Source organism: Eriocheir sinensis, chromosome 36, assembly GCF_024679095.1.
Source record: "Eriocheir sinensis breed Jianghai 21 chromosome 36, ASM2467909v1, whole genome shotgun sequence".
NCBI classification, from domain to species: Eukaryota; Metazoa; Arthropoda; class Malacostraca; order Decapoda; family Varunidae; genus Eriocheir; species Eriocheir sinensis.
The window spans coordinates 14,965,475-14,979,952 of NC_066544.1; the positions used below are offsets into that span (position 1 = coordinate 14,965,475).

General features: G+C 45.5%; 1 protein-coding gene and 1 long non-coding RNA gene across 13 annotated transcripts in view; one reads left to right on the top strand and one right to left on the bottom strand.

Annotated features, from left to right (window-relative positions):
• Positions 1-8,623: 8,623 nt before the first annotated feature.
• LOC127007888 (uncharacterized) lies at positions 8,624-10,388 on the bottom strand. The gene is made up of 3 exons (XR_007760665.1): positions 10,108-10,388; positions 9,388-9,560; positions 8,624-9,032 (listed from the first exon to the last, which is right to left on the bottom strand). It is a non-coding gene; the product is annotated as an uncharacterized LOC127007888 (long non-coding RNA).
• A 1,862-nt stretch (positions 10,389-12,250) lies between these two features.
• Positions 12,251-14,478, top strand: part of LOC127007889 (tubulin polyglutamylase TTLL5-like) — a 36,170-nt gene continuing 33,942 nt past the window's right edge. For 9 of the 12 annotated variants that reach the window (XR_007760669.1, XR_007760670.1, XR_007760671.1 and 6 more), the window contains exon 1: positions 12,251-12,732. The gene's annotated coding sequence lies outside the window, so the exon portion shown is untranslated. The remainder of the gene's footprint in view (positions 12,733-14,478) is intronic. The other 3 variants (XM_050879338.1, XM_050879337.1, XM_050879336.1) reach the window with 2 other exon arrangements.

Sequence of the window (14,478 nt, forward strand, 5' to 3'; positions counted from 1 at the left end):
CCCTCTCCTCCTCCTCCTCTTTTCCGTCTTTTAACACTAACACGACAACCTCTACGAAAGTCTTGTCAAACTATTACTAGGCTCATAAAACTACCTATTCATGGATATATTAACACCACAACCACCTATGCGAAAGCCTTATCCAGTGTAGGTGTTTGTGGAAGCCCCGAAGAGTGGAATAGGAAAAAGTGGAAGAAATAACAGAAGTGGAGGGATGGAAATGGAATCGAGAGAGTGGCAAATGGAAGGAATGTGGAGGAATGAAGGAAGAGCGCGGTGGAACGAATCGATGGAAAAGAGGACAAGCATTGCAGGTGGAATAATGGAGTAAGAAAGGTGGAAGAAATGACAAAAGGTGAAAGTGGGACAGAAGTGGAACAATGTGGTAATCTGGGCTATAAACAGAGTCGGTTGCGTGTGATCCAACTCCTTTTGGTCTGGATTTGCGGTGTTTGCGTGTCTGTGATCCTGTTGGTGAGGGCGAGGCGATGAGAGGGGGCAGGATAAGGGGAGGGGTTGGAGGACGAGATGAAAGGGAAGTGGAGTGGGGTGGAGTCATATGAGAAAGTGTTTACCAGGAGGAGAACGTGAGGGAAAGGAGGAAAAGACGGGAATGATGTTTGTGAATTTATAGAAGGAAATAGACGAGGAAGGAGGAGGAGGAAGAGTAGAACGTAAGGGAAAGGAGGAAAAGATTGGAGTAATATATGTAAATGCATATAAAAAGAGAAGGAGGAGGATGCGAGGTAAAGGAGGAAAAAGGAGTAGTAAAACGCAATATTGAACAGAGGAAAAGAAGAGAAGGAGGAGATAAAATAGAAAAAAAAGAGTAAAACGTGAAAATATATAAGAAAAAGAAGAGGAGGAGGAAAGAATAAAAAGTAAAGAAGAAAAGAGAATTAAGGCGAAATAATGTGTCGAGAGAAAGCAGAATGAGAGGAAAAAGAGAAAAGGAGAGGAGAAGAAGAAGGGGCATAAGAGGAAATGAAGGAAAAGAGAAGTAACAGAGACGGAGAATAATGATAAATGGAGGAAATGAGTAGAAGTGAAAGGAAGGAAGAAAAAGAGGAGGAAGAGGAAGAGAGAAAAAAAGAGGAAGAAGGATATAGAAGACGAGAAGCAAGAGGAGGAGGAAGAAGAGGAAAGAAGAGGAAGAGGAGGAGGAGGAGGAGAAATAAGAGACGGTGATAACGAAAACAAAGATCCGGACACACACACACACACACACACACACACACACACACACACACACACACACACACACACACACACACACACACACACACACACACACACACACACACACACATTAATTAAGGAAAGCTAATCTAGTCGTCGATATTTGATCTTTTATTATTTAGAGGGAGAGGCCGCGGCACCCCCTGAGGAGGAGGAGGAGGAGGCAAGTGAGGGGGGGGGGGGAGGGGAGGGGAGTAAGAGTAGTCACCTGTCCCTGTAAATAGCCCCTGAGAGGTTGTTGTTTTTTTCCTCTGAAGCAAAAGTGGATGAAAAAATAAAAGTAAAAAGAAAAAGTGGATGGGTAAAAAAAGGAGAAAGTGAAAAGTGGGTGGGTAAAAAAAGTGGATGAGAAATTAAAAGAAAAAGGGGAAAAGTATATCAAAAGACTCCAAGAAATTACTAAAAAAAAGGGAGAAGTAAAGGTTAAGAGTCTCCATGTATGTCCCTTTAAATCCCCTGAGAAGCCTTCTTTTACCCCTCTGAAGTATTGCCAGAAAAGAGAGGGAAAAATTTACTCAAAGTCCATCGGAAAAAAAATTACAAAAAAAAGGGAGAGTGGGTGGTGTAAGAGTATCCGTCTGTCCCTTTAAATATTCCCCGAGAAGGTTTTTATTTTTTTCCTCTGCAGTGTTACCAGAAAAAAAGAGGAACAAATATGTATTCAAAGAAGTTAATCGAAAGTCATTACTATAAAAAAGGGAGGATTTATGGGTAATTAGAGGGAGGAGAAGGAGTAAAAGGAGGAGGAGGAGGAAGAAAAGAAAAGGAGAAGGAAGAGGAGAAAAACAGAAAGGAAAGGAAAAAGAAGGAAAACAAGAGGAGGATCCAGGAGAAGGTAGAAGGCGAAGAAAAGGAAAGAGAAACAAAGCAAATAAAAGATATGAAAAAGAAAAAAATTGAAAGAACGAGGAGGAGGAGGAGGTATAGCTAAAAAAAGAAAATAAAAAATAAAATAAAAACCCTCCTTCTATGGTGTTATTCGAAATCAGTTACTAAAAAAAGGAGATAGATGGATAATGAAGGAGGGGGTTGCTTGTCCATTTAATAACATCTGAGAAGGTTTATCCCCTCTGAAGTAACACTAGAATAATATTAAGAAAAGGCTTTGCTACGTACCGAAGGACCTGTCGCGTGAGAGGTTAACGTGTTTCTCTGTCCTGCAAAACTTATATATCTTGCTTAACATAATGAGGTAAGACTAGTAAAGAAGCTCCTCCTCCTCCTCCTCCTCCTCCTCCTCGTCATCATCATCATCCTTTCTCCTCCAAACATTTCTACGTATCACCTTTTTTTTCTTCTTTTTTTTTTAGCTTCTCTGCGTAGTTCTCCTCTACTTCTCCTGTTCTTCTTCTCCTTTTCGTCTTCTTCCTCCTCCTCCTCCTTCTCCTCCTAACATTTCTACCTATCATTTCTTTTATATATACATTTTTCCTCCTTTTTTAGCATGTCTGTGTAGTGCTTCTCCATATCTCCTGTTCTTCTTCTCCTCTTCGTCCTCCTCCTCCTCCTTCTCGTCTCCTTTCGCAAACACTTCTCGTAGCCCGCCACTCTCTCTCTCTCTCTCTCTCTCTCTCTCTCTCTCTCCATCCAGCCTTCGCCCTCCCTCTGAGCAGGATGTTGCGGGCATTTCTTCTTATTTACATCTTACTCAGCTCTCAGTCCGTCTCCTTCACCGAAAAGAAAACATCACAACAACTCTATTATTTTCTTAACTTTGTCTGGAGGGTAACGAAGTGTGTATGGAGAGGAGAGAGGAGAGGAGGAAAGGGGGGAGGAGGGGGAGAGGGGGGGAGGTAAGCAGGTAGAGTGTGGGAAAGGAAAGAAAGAAAAAACACCTGGACGGGACATAACAAGTGAGGTATTTTTTTTTTTTTTCGTTGACTATTTCTGGAGGTGAACAAACTAACTAACTTACTGTGTACTTTGTGTGGCGAATAGAGTCTGCCTCGAGATGATGACTTTAACACTCCTCCTCCTCCTCCTCCTCTTCCTCGTCCTCCTCCTCTTCCTCCTCCTCCTCGTCCGGCCGGCAGTATCCCAAGGAAGTGAGGGGTATATAGGATGTGAGCAAGGCGGCGCAGCAACACACACACACACACACACACACACACACACACACACACACACACACACACACACACACACATTAGGACTATGCTGCTTTTTGTCCCCCTTTTAGATTAGCTTCCTTAGATACTACATATAATTGTTATGATATTGGATACTGATTTAAGGATCTATATTTTTTTTTTTTAGAGATTGTGTGTCACGTTTATTGACGATATTTATAGTTGGTCGTGTGTCAGAGCCAACGTCTCTGAAAGGTGGGCTTGTTTAGTGTTGACAGGAGGTGGAGGAGGAGGAGGAGGAAGAAGAAGAAGAAGAAGATTTGGGGTAGTAAAAGGAGGAGGTGGAGGAGAAGAAGAAGAGGAAGAAGAAGGATAGGGGAAAAAAAGGAGAAGGAAGAGAAGGAAAACCGAGAAATACGAGAAGAAAAAGAAGAAAAAACAAAAGGAAAGGAAAAAGAAGGAAAGGAAGAGGAGGATCGAGGAGATGTAGAAGGCGAAGAAAAGGAAAGAAAAACAAAACAAATTAAAAAAAAAAGAACGAAGAGAAGGAGGAGGAGGAGGCTACGTACGAAGGAGCAGAGGAAGGAAGGAGAAACAAAACACGAGAAGAAAAAGAAAGGAAAGGAAAAAGACGGAAAACTAACAAGAGGAGGAGGTGGAAGAGGAGGCGGCTGTGTGCAAGGGAACCGTGACTCGCCAAGTGGATGCGACGTGACACTGTCCTTGCACGTGTCTTGTGTTGAGGCGTCAGCTCCTCCGCGCGGCGTCCTGGGTGACCTGGCAGCGTGGAGGCACAGGGGGGCTGAGAGAGGCTGTGGAGGGGACGCGTTGCTATGCTAGGTCGGGTCTTACATACGTCCCTCTGCCCCTGGGTCCTTATTTTCGCTCTTGCTGTTGTTTTGTTGTCTTTTTTTGTTGTTTTTGTCTTCAGTCTACGTGTTGCCTTCCTCCCCGTACGTCCCCCTGCTCCTGTGTCCTCGTCCTCCCTGTTTTTGTTGTGTTTGTCGCCTTTCTTGCAGTCATTATCGCTCGTTTTCATGTAGCGAGTGGGGCGGTGATGCTTTCGTCCTTGTCCGTCTGTGTTTCTGTCTGTCTGGTACTAATATAATGGGAAAAACAGGTTGGCGTAGTTGTAGTGACCAAGAAGACACGTGAGAACACCCTTGGTAGCTGTTACGTTAATTGTTGTAGCTGTCGTTGTTGTTGTTGTCGTCATCGTCGCTGTTGTTGTCGTTGTCGTCGTTGTGGATCAAAGTAGATTTATGTGGTCATTTGGATGCGTTTTATTGCTTCAGTTCGCCGTTTATTGTACATTCCGGTCTGTTGCGTGGCTCCTAAAGAAAGACACAAACAGCGAGGAAAAGTGCCGCGCCTCCACACGCACCGCCCGACGCACGCCACCGCTCAGGGCGGGTGAATTATTGAGTGCATTCATCAGTCTGGCTCGGTGTGTTTGTTTGTTTACTTCCACTATCTAAGTGAGAGAAACTAAGTATGAATGATTACTGGCGTCATGCTTGATGTGAAATATAATGTTCATTAGAGAGTAACGTGATCGCCAACACGTGTAGTTTGCGTGATGGGTTGTTGCGACGCTCAAACCTCCGGACACGACCTTTATAACATTGGCGCTGGTGCCCGGGGACGCAGGCAGTGCAAAGGGTTCACAGGCGCTGGCTTGCGGCGATTTATTTACAGTGGCAGCGAGAGGCGTCACTGATAGGGGCGGCGAGGAGGCCATGCAGAGGCTCACCAGGGACTGAGTGGGCGGTCGTCGTCAAGGTCCCCTTGCACGGCGCTCAGCAGAACGTTGTAGACGGTCACCTCGTCGTTGTAGGTCTGCTGGTCGTCGAAGAAGTATAGGATGTAGTCTGCGAGGTAGTCCGTCTTGCCGCACACGAGCAGGATGCTGTCCAGGACGCGGCCCACGGCCTCGTCCAGCCCCACGCCCTCCTGCTCCAGCAGGCACACCACGGCCGTCAGCATGGTGGCCGCCAGGGGGGGCTGCTGGTGCATCACCACGCTCTCCACGAGGTCATCTTGCATCAAGTCGATCACCATTCTGCTGCCGCGCCGCCGGAAGTCCCGCATCACCTCCGCCGTGCTGTACCTCGAGGACGGCCGCTCGTGCAGCAAGCGCGAGGAAAGCTGCGTAAAGGCGCGCGTGGCGTCCCCGCAGAGGCGCACCCCTTCCTTGCCCAGGCAGGACTCCATGGCGGGGCGGCAGCGCTCCACGCAGGCCAGCAGGCGGTCCACCAGCCCCTGACCCGCCTGCACCAGCTGGCCCTCGAACTTGATCTTCCTCAGCTCTCTCTTCTTAGCTTTTGACATTATAAGATGATTATTTTAAGTCTATGTTAACTTAATGTTGGATTTATATTCCAGAAGGCTTTTTTGTTATTGTTTCCTCGGGCATGATAGTTGCTCTGGAAGCCACATAGAGGCTGCCCCGCTGTGTTTTCCTAACGCGTCCCTCAGGTGTCACTGAATTAACTATCATGTTGTGAACCAAAGTTCATGATCAGGATATTAACAAAAACAAGATATATCTGACTCATATTTATTAATCTTAATCACAATCCACTTCCTATTTACAGTGATGTTTAAAAGCACTCAGTAACGCACGCCTGTCCTCCACAATGGAGGGCGAACTCAACCTATGTAAAGACTGCCTTCCACCACTCATCGAAGAAGCCAGGAACTTCCTAGGCGTGGCGAATATCAGTGTAAAGGAAATGTCCAGCTTTTATCCTGACTCGCGTGTTTGCTAGGTGTTGAAATAAGGAGGACTATCACAAAACCTTTCTTAACCAACGCAAAGGTCACTGAATATTGTATCTCCGGGATCTTGAGAGTGCGGGATGCGATAAGCTATACTATTTACTTAAATCTTCATTTCCTCACTAGCTAAACACAGATGGCAGGAGGCCCTCAGCTCTCAGCACCGGAACGAGGGCTGGGAATGGACGCGCCGTGAGGGCAAAGTAGGACGAAAGGTTTAAAGAACGCTTGAGTGCCCTGACGGCGATGCTACGGCGTTATAACCTCAAAACCCAGAGGCGGAAAGTGTTACGCCTCGGCTCCCGGTTAACAAGGGATCGCGTGAGGGCTGAGCGGGAATAATGCGGGTAATGAACAAGTGTTGCAGTTAATGGTTCCCGCGGCCAGCAGAAGCCTTCACTGGACGCCGTGGACAGCAGGAAGAGTAACTAGCGTAATGCTTTGAGCGGTCAGCAGAAATCCGCGTGGACGATTGAAGCAGTAGAAGATAAATGAGTTAAACGGTTGCTAGAAATCCTCAATAGTTGAATAGGAGATTAAAACAGTGGAAGACAAGTTGTTAGAAATCCTTAATAGTTGAATAGGAGATTAAAACAGTGGATGACAAGTTGTTAGAAATCCTCAATAGTTGAATAGAAGATTGAAACAGTGGAAGACAAGTTGTTAGAAATCCTCAATAGTTGAATAGGAGATTAAAACAGTGGATGACAAGTTGTTAGAAATCCTTAATAGTTGAATAGGAGATTGAAACAGTGGAAGACAAGTTGTTAGAAATTCTTAATAGTTGAATAGGAGATTGAAACAGTGGAAGACAAGTTGTTAGAAATCCTCAATAGTTGAATAGGAGATTGAAACAGTGGAAGACAGGTTGTTAGAAATCCTCAATAGTTGAATAGTAGGCTAAAGCAGAAATAGACACAATGATTTTTACGGTTACAAAAAATCGTGAATAGCCTACTTGAAAAAAAAAAAATAGATCTTGCTAAATTACTTGAAATGTCAGAAAAAAAATCATCAAACATCGTAAACATCAGCAACAGTGAATATAGAGAAATAATCTTTCTCGACAGAATATTTGGAAGACTTCGCGGACTGCGGAGAAGCAACGAATATTATCTTACGGAATAGCTGTTGGAACTTCCTGTAAATACTCAATGAATATCGACAGAAAATATTTGGAAGACTTCGTGAGCCATGGCAGTGAAGAGAGGAAGAATATTGGTTTACGGAATAGACAGGAATATTATATTACGGAATATTAGCTGTTGGAACCTTCTGTAAATACTCATTGGTCGTCGGTAGAAATATTCGGAATACTTCGTGAGTCCTGGCAGTGAAGAAGAGTGGAATATCGTCTTGTGGAATAGAGAAATATTGTCTATAGAGAAAAGAATATTGTTGAAACTTGCGTATAAACACTCATTGATCATCCGCAGAAATATTCGGAAGACTTCGTGAGTCCTGGCAGTGAAAAAAGGAATAGCCTGCAGTTGTTTGGGGGTGGAAGAGGAGCCGTTGAAACTCTCGTAAACACTCCTTGATCTCCCTGTTTGCCGTGCCGTTTAAGGGATTGAAGTCTGCAAATTACCGCGAAGCTCATACAAAGTCGGGGAATCGGTTCGACAATAAACTGATTAGGAGAATGGCGAAAAAAAAATATATATATGAATTCGGACCTCGCACGCAACCCTACACACGACAGGAACTCGAAATATCACTAAAATAATATATAAAATCATTCAGATATTAAGATTATGAAGTTTAGAAGCTGAAAAGACTGAAATAAAAGAATGCAGATTACACACACAAATAATCATACGACAAAATTAATTAACCAAAAAGAAAGAAAGGAAAGAAGTTGAAGGTCTGTTAAGGAAAAAAAATGTCTTGAAAAACGTTGACACCTACGAAACGAAGAACCTAGATATTGATTTCTCAGTGACGCGTATTTTAATTAAACTTCTAACTACTCTGTTTTCCCGTGCACCCCTTATTAGACCTCATGCAACCATCGTCTAACTAACCAAACACGTAACAAACCACAGACAACCTGGGTATCGATTCCTCCTGGTAAGTAACTTTTAACTAATCCACTGATCCCTTTTACAACACTCCCATGTCACTCAACACCAAAGTCTAACTAACCAAACACGTAACAAACCACAGACAACCTGGGTATCGATTCCTCCTGGTAAGTAACTTTTAACTAATCCACTGATCCCTTTTACAACACTCCCATGTCACTCAACATTAACGTCTAACTAACCAAACACGTAACAAACCACAGACAACCTGGGTATCGATTCCTCCTGGTAAGTAACTTTTAACTAATCCACTGATCCCTTTTACAACACTTCCATGTCACTCAACACCAACGTCTAACTAACCAAACACATAACAAACCACACACAACCTGGGTATCGATTCCTCCTGGTAAGTAACTTCTAACTAATCCATTGTCCCTTTTACAACACTCCCATGTCACTCAACACCAACGTCTAACTAACCAAACACGTAACAAAACACAAACACCCTTCCTCCTGGTAACTTCTAACTAATCCACTCTCCCTGTTACATCACTCCCATTAGCCGTCACGCAACACCGGACTAACTACGTAGACAAAAGAAACAAACCCCACACAGCCTACGTATTGATTTCTCTCGGGGCTTCAATATAAACACACCTGCTACCTATCACTCTACCATCCCTGTCACTCGCTACTCTATTGGTCCCGTCACAACACTCGTATTCGACGTCTGCAGCACCGGGTCTCTATACATCCCGCACACTTTGGCAGGGGCGTATTTTCTGGCCAGGATGTGGACGATCTCGAGGCACAGCAGGCCCCCGACTCTGAAGTGTGGGCACGGGCAGATCTGTCGCTTGAGCTGCTCCTCTTTTTCCTTCCGGAGCTCAGGTAGATTTCCTTTGTGATGTACGACCTGCGAGATAGATAGATGGATAGAAGGGTAGATACAGGGAGAGAGAGGGAAAGGAAGAGGGAGAGACATATTTTCCCATGACCTCACCACTTATTCTTCAAAGCCACTCTTTTTGACCCCAACACACACAAGCCCATTTTGTCAGACGCTACCGCCTCTCACAATAAACATTACGAAAGGCCAAAAAGGGGAATAGACGTTAGTTCATGAGTTTTTTACATGGTCACGGTGCCGAAGCCTTGTCACACTATCACTACGCCCATAAAACTACCCACGGAAATACTCACAACCTCTACGAAAGCCTGATGTAGGTGTGCAAGCTCCCCCGACATCTTTGAGTATGTGACCCACTTACCACCTGGCAGAGAATCGGGACTTTGATGACGGTGGTTGTGCATTCAGGACTTGGACTTTGCGGGACCCCTTCCACCTCCTGCCACCCCGTCAGCGCCATTCCCAAGGAGACCCACACGGAGAGGATGAGACGGGGCTGCATCATCGCTGGGAAGACTGACTGATGCGTCGCTCCTGAGATGAGAGTTGGCGGCTGGTTAAACTTTCTTGGTGTGGAAGAATGCGAGAGAGGAGGAAGGAGGAGCTTGCTATCCTAATACTCCTCAAGCAATATGAAGATGACTGAGTGATTGTAAAAAGGTATCAAAGTTAGAATGAATATAGAGAAAGCAGTAGATGGACTGATACGTTGCTCCTGAGATGAGAGTTTGCGAATAGTTAAACTTTCTTGGTGTGGAAGAATGCGAGAGAGGAGGAAGGAGGAGCTTGCTATCCTAATGCTCCTCAAGCAATATGAAGATGACTGAGTGATTGTAAAAAGGTACCAAAGTTAAAATGAATATAGGGAAAGTAGAAGATAGGGTTGATTGATTGGTGAACTTTCTTGAAAATATGTGAGTTTGGGCCCCGGGATGTTTAAAGAATATGAAGAAATTAAGCTTAAACGTTTGAATATACAGAGAAAGTAGAGGCTAATAGGTCTCAGCACTCCCTTATCTCTCAAAGTACAGTTTAATAAAGTACATGATTTTCCTATATTATGGATGAATCAACTCCTTACGTCCTACTGATGGTGACTCCTACGGGCTTTACTTCAGTACTCGGTCAGAGCTCTCGGGATTCCTCCTCAGCTTCTTCGGCGGTTATCTTCTTCGCCTCACTGATGTTGACGCTTTATGGCTTCCTCCGATATTCAAGGCTTTCCGGTTTCCTCTCCAGCTTCTTTCTCAGTTATTGTCCTCGCTTCTGTCTTCGCTCAAGAGCTCGCGGCCGCGGTGTGAGACAGGTAGGGGGGAAGTGTGAATTGTCCCTGTGGCGGTGAAGCTGAGAGCCGCCTACCAGCACGGAAAACACCTTTGCTATGCGGGATTGGTTTGTAAATAATCCATGAAAGGGCTGTGCTTGTGTGTCTGTGTGCGTGTGCGTGTGTGTTGCTCAAGAAAAGGGGGTGAGAGATGGAGTGTAAGAAGTGAATAGTCAGCAGTTATATAAGTAATTCTCTCTCTCTCTCTCTCTCTCTCTCTCTCTCTCTCTCTCTCTCTCTCTCTCTCTCTCTCTCAAGCAAGTTAGTTTTGCAATTCTTATCTTTTTTTTTTTCTTCTTTTCTTTTATTTCATATACTAACGCATCACCAGCTGCATTTATTAATTTATCTATTTATTTATTTAGTCTATCTATATAATTATCTATCTGTCTATCTATCGTTCACACACCCACGTTCTCATCCAGACATTAACCTTTCCTGGTCTTCTCCCTGTCACCCATAATATCACCACTTGCATTTATTTAGTTTGCTATTTATTTATTTAGTCTATCTAGCTATCTTTCTGTCTATCTCTATATCTTTCTGTCTATCTCTATATCTATCTATCTATATCCCCCCCCCCCCTCCACACACACACACACACACACACACACACACACACACACACACACACACACACACGTTCTCGTCCAGCCATTATCCTCGCCTGGTTCTCTCTATCCCTTCATAATATCCTCGTCCTCTTCACCGCTACCCCGCCATCACTGCAGCGGCCAGCCTCGGAAAACGACCCACCAGCCTGTCATTACGTAAACAGCCACAGATTAGGTATTATCGAGCAAGACAAGTTATGGTTTTGACACACATAGATACTACTTGGGAAGTCTATGTTTATCTAGCTGGTTGTTTTTATGTATATTTATGGTGTCTGTTTATATGTATACCTATCTACCTGTATGTATATATCACTATCTATCTACCTATCTTTCTATTTTATTTATGTATCCATCTATCTTGCTGTATGTATATCTATCTATCTACCTATCTATCTATCTTTATCTATATCCATCTATCTAATTGTCTGCTTATCTATCTTTGTCTGTCTCTCTATCTTTGTACCTGTTTATCCTATCCATTTATCTATTTATCTCTATATATTATCTCTCTGGTAGTTCAAAGACTGGGAGAGACATACAGACAGACAAACTAATTCCAACATGTAATTCTTTCCTATTTCGTGGTCGTAAAAATCTTAAAAAAAAAGTAAAAAAAGTAAGCAGTCAATTAGTTACGTATATCAAGGAGTCATACGCTATTAAGTGAATCTAATTTAATGACCCGAAAACAATTAGCGCTGTAAGCTATCAAGGGCTTCCGGTAGAGTGACAAGGCCGTTTGAAAGTAAGGGCCTTTGAACTGTGCTTGCGTTTAATTAAAGATCCAGAATGAAATCAAACCCTCCCAGAATATTACCTGGTTAAGTGATTTTTTTGCCTAATTTGTAAGTGACCTTCATTCTTTACTATCCAAAGTATCTACGTATACGCAAAGGTCTAGTTTTTCAAAGGTCAAAGGTCTAGTTTTCAAAGGTCTAGTGTAGATCATTTTAAGGTGTGGGCCATTTAAAGATGTTGCCATTTAAAGGTGTGGGCCATTTGAAGGTGTAGGCATTTAAAGGCATGGGTCATTTAAAAGTTCAGACCATTTAAATATGTGGGTTTTAAAAGGTCTATGCCGTTTAAAGGTGTTGCCATTTATAGCAGTGGGCCATTTAAAGATTAGGCATTTAAAGGCATGGGCCATTTAAAGGTGCAGGTCATTTAAAGATGTGGGTTTTAAAAGGTCTATGCCGTTTAAAGGTGTGGGCCATTTAAAGGTGTTGCCATTTATAGCAGTGGGCCATCTAAAGGTGTTGCCATTTATAGCAGTGGGGCATTTAAAGGCGTTGGCATTTAAACGCATATAAGTCTTCTCGTGAATTGTTTGATCCGATACACGATTAAGGTGAGAACACTTACAGGTCTGAGCCATTTAAAGATATGAGGAGTCAAAGGCATGGGGGCGTGTAAAGGTCTGTGCCATTTAAAGGTCCGGCGTTTAAAGGTCTGCGGCGTTTAAAGGTCCGGCGTTTAAAGGGCCGGCGGGCGGGTGGCTGCAGGTGTCACGTGGTCTGACGTCACACTGCGGGCTGAGGTGGACCAGTGTGTTGACATGCGGGGCGACGAGGGCGGCAGGTGAGTCCCGTCCCTGCCTCTGCCCTGCCCTGCCCTTCCCTGCCAGGCCCTGCATCACCCTGCCCCTGCACCGACACCCCCAGGAGGCCCCGCACGCCCCGCCCCGCCCTCAGTAGCAAGGCGCCGTCGGGGGTTCGGGGGTTCAGGGGTTCAGGAGTTCCTCGCCCCCGTCCCTCCGTCAGGCCAGGTGCGAGGCCCTCCAGCCCCTCGAGGACACGCCCCCCCGGGGATGAGGGTGTCCCCGGAGGCTGGTCATCACAGGGGCGTTAGAAGGCACTGAAGGAGTATTAGGATTTCCTCGCTGCCATCCCTCGTCCGTTTCCCTCCCCTCCAGACCCTCAAGGATACGCCCCCAGGGGATGTGGACGCTCCTGTAGGCTGGTCATCACAGGGGCTTTTGAGATCACACGCAGAAGGCACTGAAGGAATGTTACTACTTCCTCGTCCCTGTTTCTCATTCCCATTCCTTCGTCAGGCGAGGTTCGAGCCCCTCCAGTGTCTCAAGGATACGCCCCCAGGGGATGAGGATGCCCCGGGAGGCTGGCCATCACAGGGGCTTTAGAGATCACACACAAGGCACCGACTATTAATTCCTCGTTCTCGTTCCTCACTCCCCTTCGTCAGGCGAGGTTCGAGCCCGTCCAGTGTCTCAAGAACACGCCCCCAGGGGATGAGGATGCCCCTGGAGGCTGGCCATCACAGGGGCTTTAGAGATATCACACACAAGGCATCGAAGTACCATTAGGAGTTCCTCGTTCTCGTTCCTCACTCCCTTTCATCAGGCGAGTTGTAAGCCACGCCAGTGACTCAAGGACACGCCCCCAGGGGATGAGGATGCCCCGGGAGCCTGGTCATCACAGGGGCTAAGATCTCACGGCACATGACCCAGAAGTGTTGAATGCAAAGTGTATTTCGTAACTCCCTCGGCCTCGTTAGCGCAGTCCCGTGGTAGACAGTGTTCGTGTATTGACCCGGGCCACACGTGTCCCCCGGGGCGGCCTGGGGCATGGCACTGGCACCCCTGTAGTAAGTGCCATGGCTGGGAGGGAGGAAAAGTAACCCGTGCCCCGCCCCGCCCCGCGCCAGGCATGACTCATGAAAGCACCACCTGGCCTGCCCCGCCCTGCCCCGTGGCCGCCCCGTGCCCCCCCGTGACGTGTATCAGGTGTCTTTGGGCAGGGTCATGGGTAACCTAACATGGGGGTAACTAGCCATGCCCCAGGGAGTAAAGGAATAGCCCCCCATGTCACTGCTGTTCACCCCTGGCTCAAGGTTGACCACATGTGACCCAGCCCATTTTAGTGTCAGTGATTTGGGCTTCATTGTCTGGTGCTCTTTTCTAATACGGGCTTAAGTGTTCGCTAGTGAGTGAGTGGAGGAGCCTAGACTGTGGTGATTGCAGTCTTAACCTGGTAGCTGTGCATGTCTCTTAATGGCCCCCCTAAGTGAGAAAAGTCATCACGTCATCACTCACGCAAACCATTTCAAAGTATATATATCAACACATTTGTGATCAGTTTATACGTCATCTGTTTTGAGGGTTTATATCATGGTGAAAATTTGGCCTATCACTGGTACATGGTAAAGCCACAAATTTGGCCCGTCACTGCTACTGGATTAAATAACAATAAAGTGGATGTGCTGTCTGCCAAGAAAGAATTTAGTTAAATGAGGTGTGTGTGGAAACTGTACTCACCTGTTTAACTCACCTGGTAGTGACATAATCCTCCCATAGTGCTAGACATGCCAGGAAGAACCGCAGCCCAACATACTCACCCGCCACTTCGGTCAGGCGAGCAGTGTACAAACTATTTTAAACATTAGGCTCAGTGGTGTCAATGGTGCCCAGAACTGTGGATCATGTGGAATACAGTGAGATTACCTACACCTGGAAATCCGCTCACTGAAACACTAAGCTCTGCCCAATGAAAAA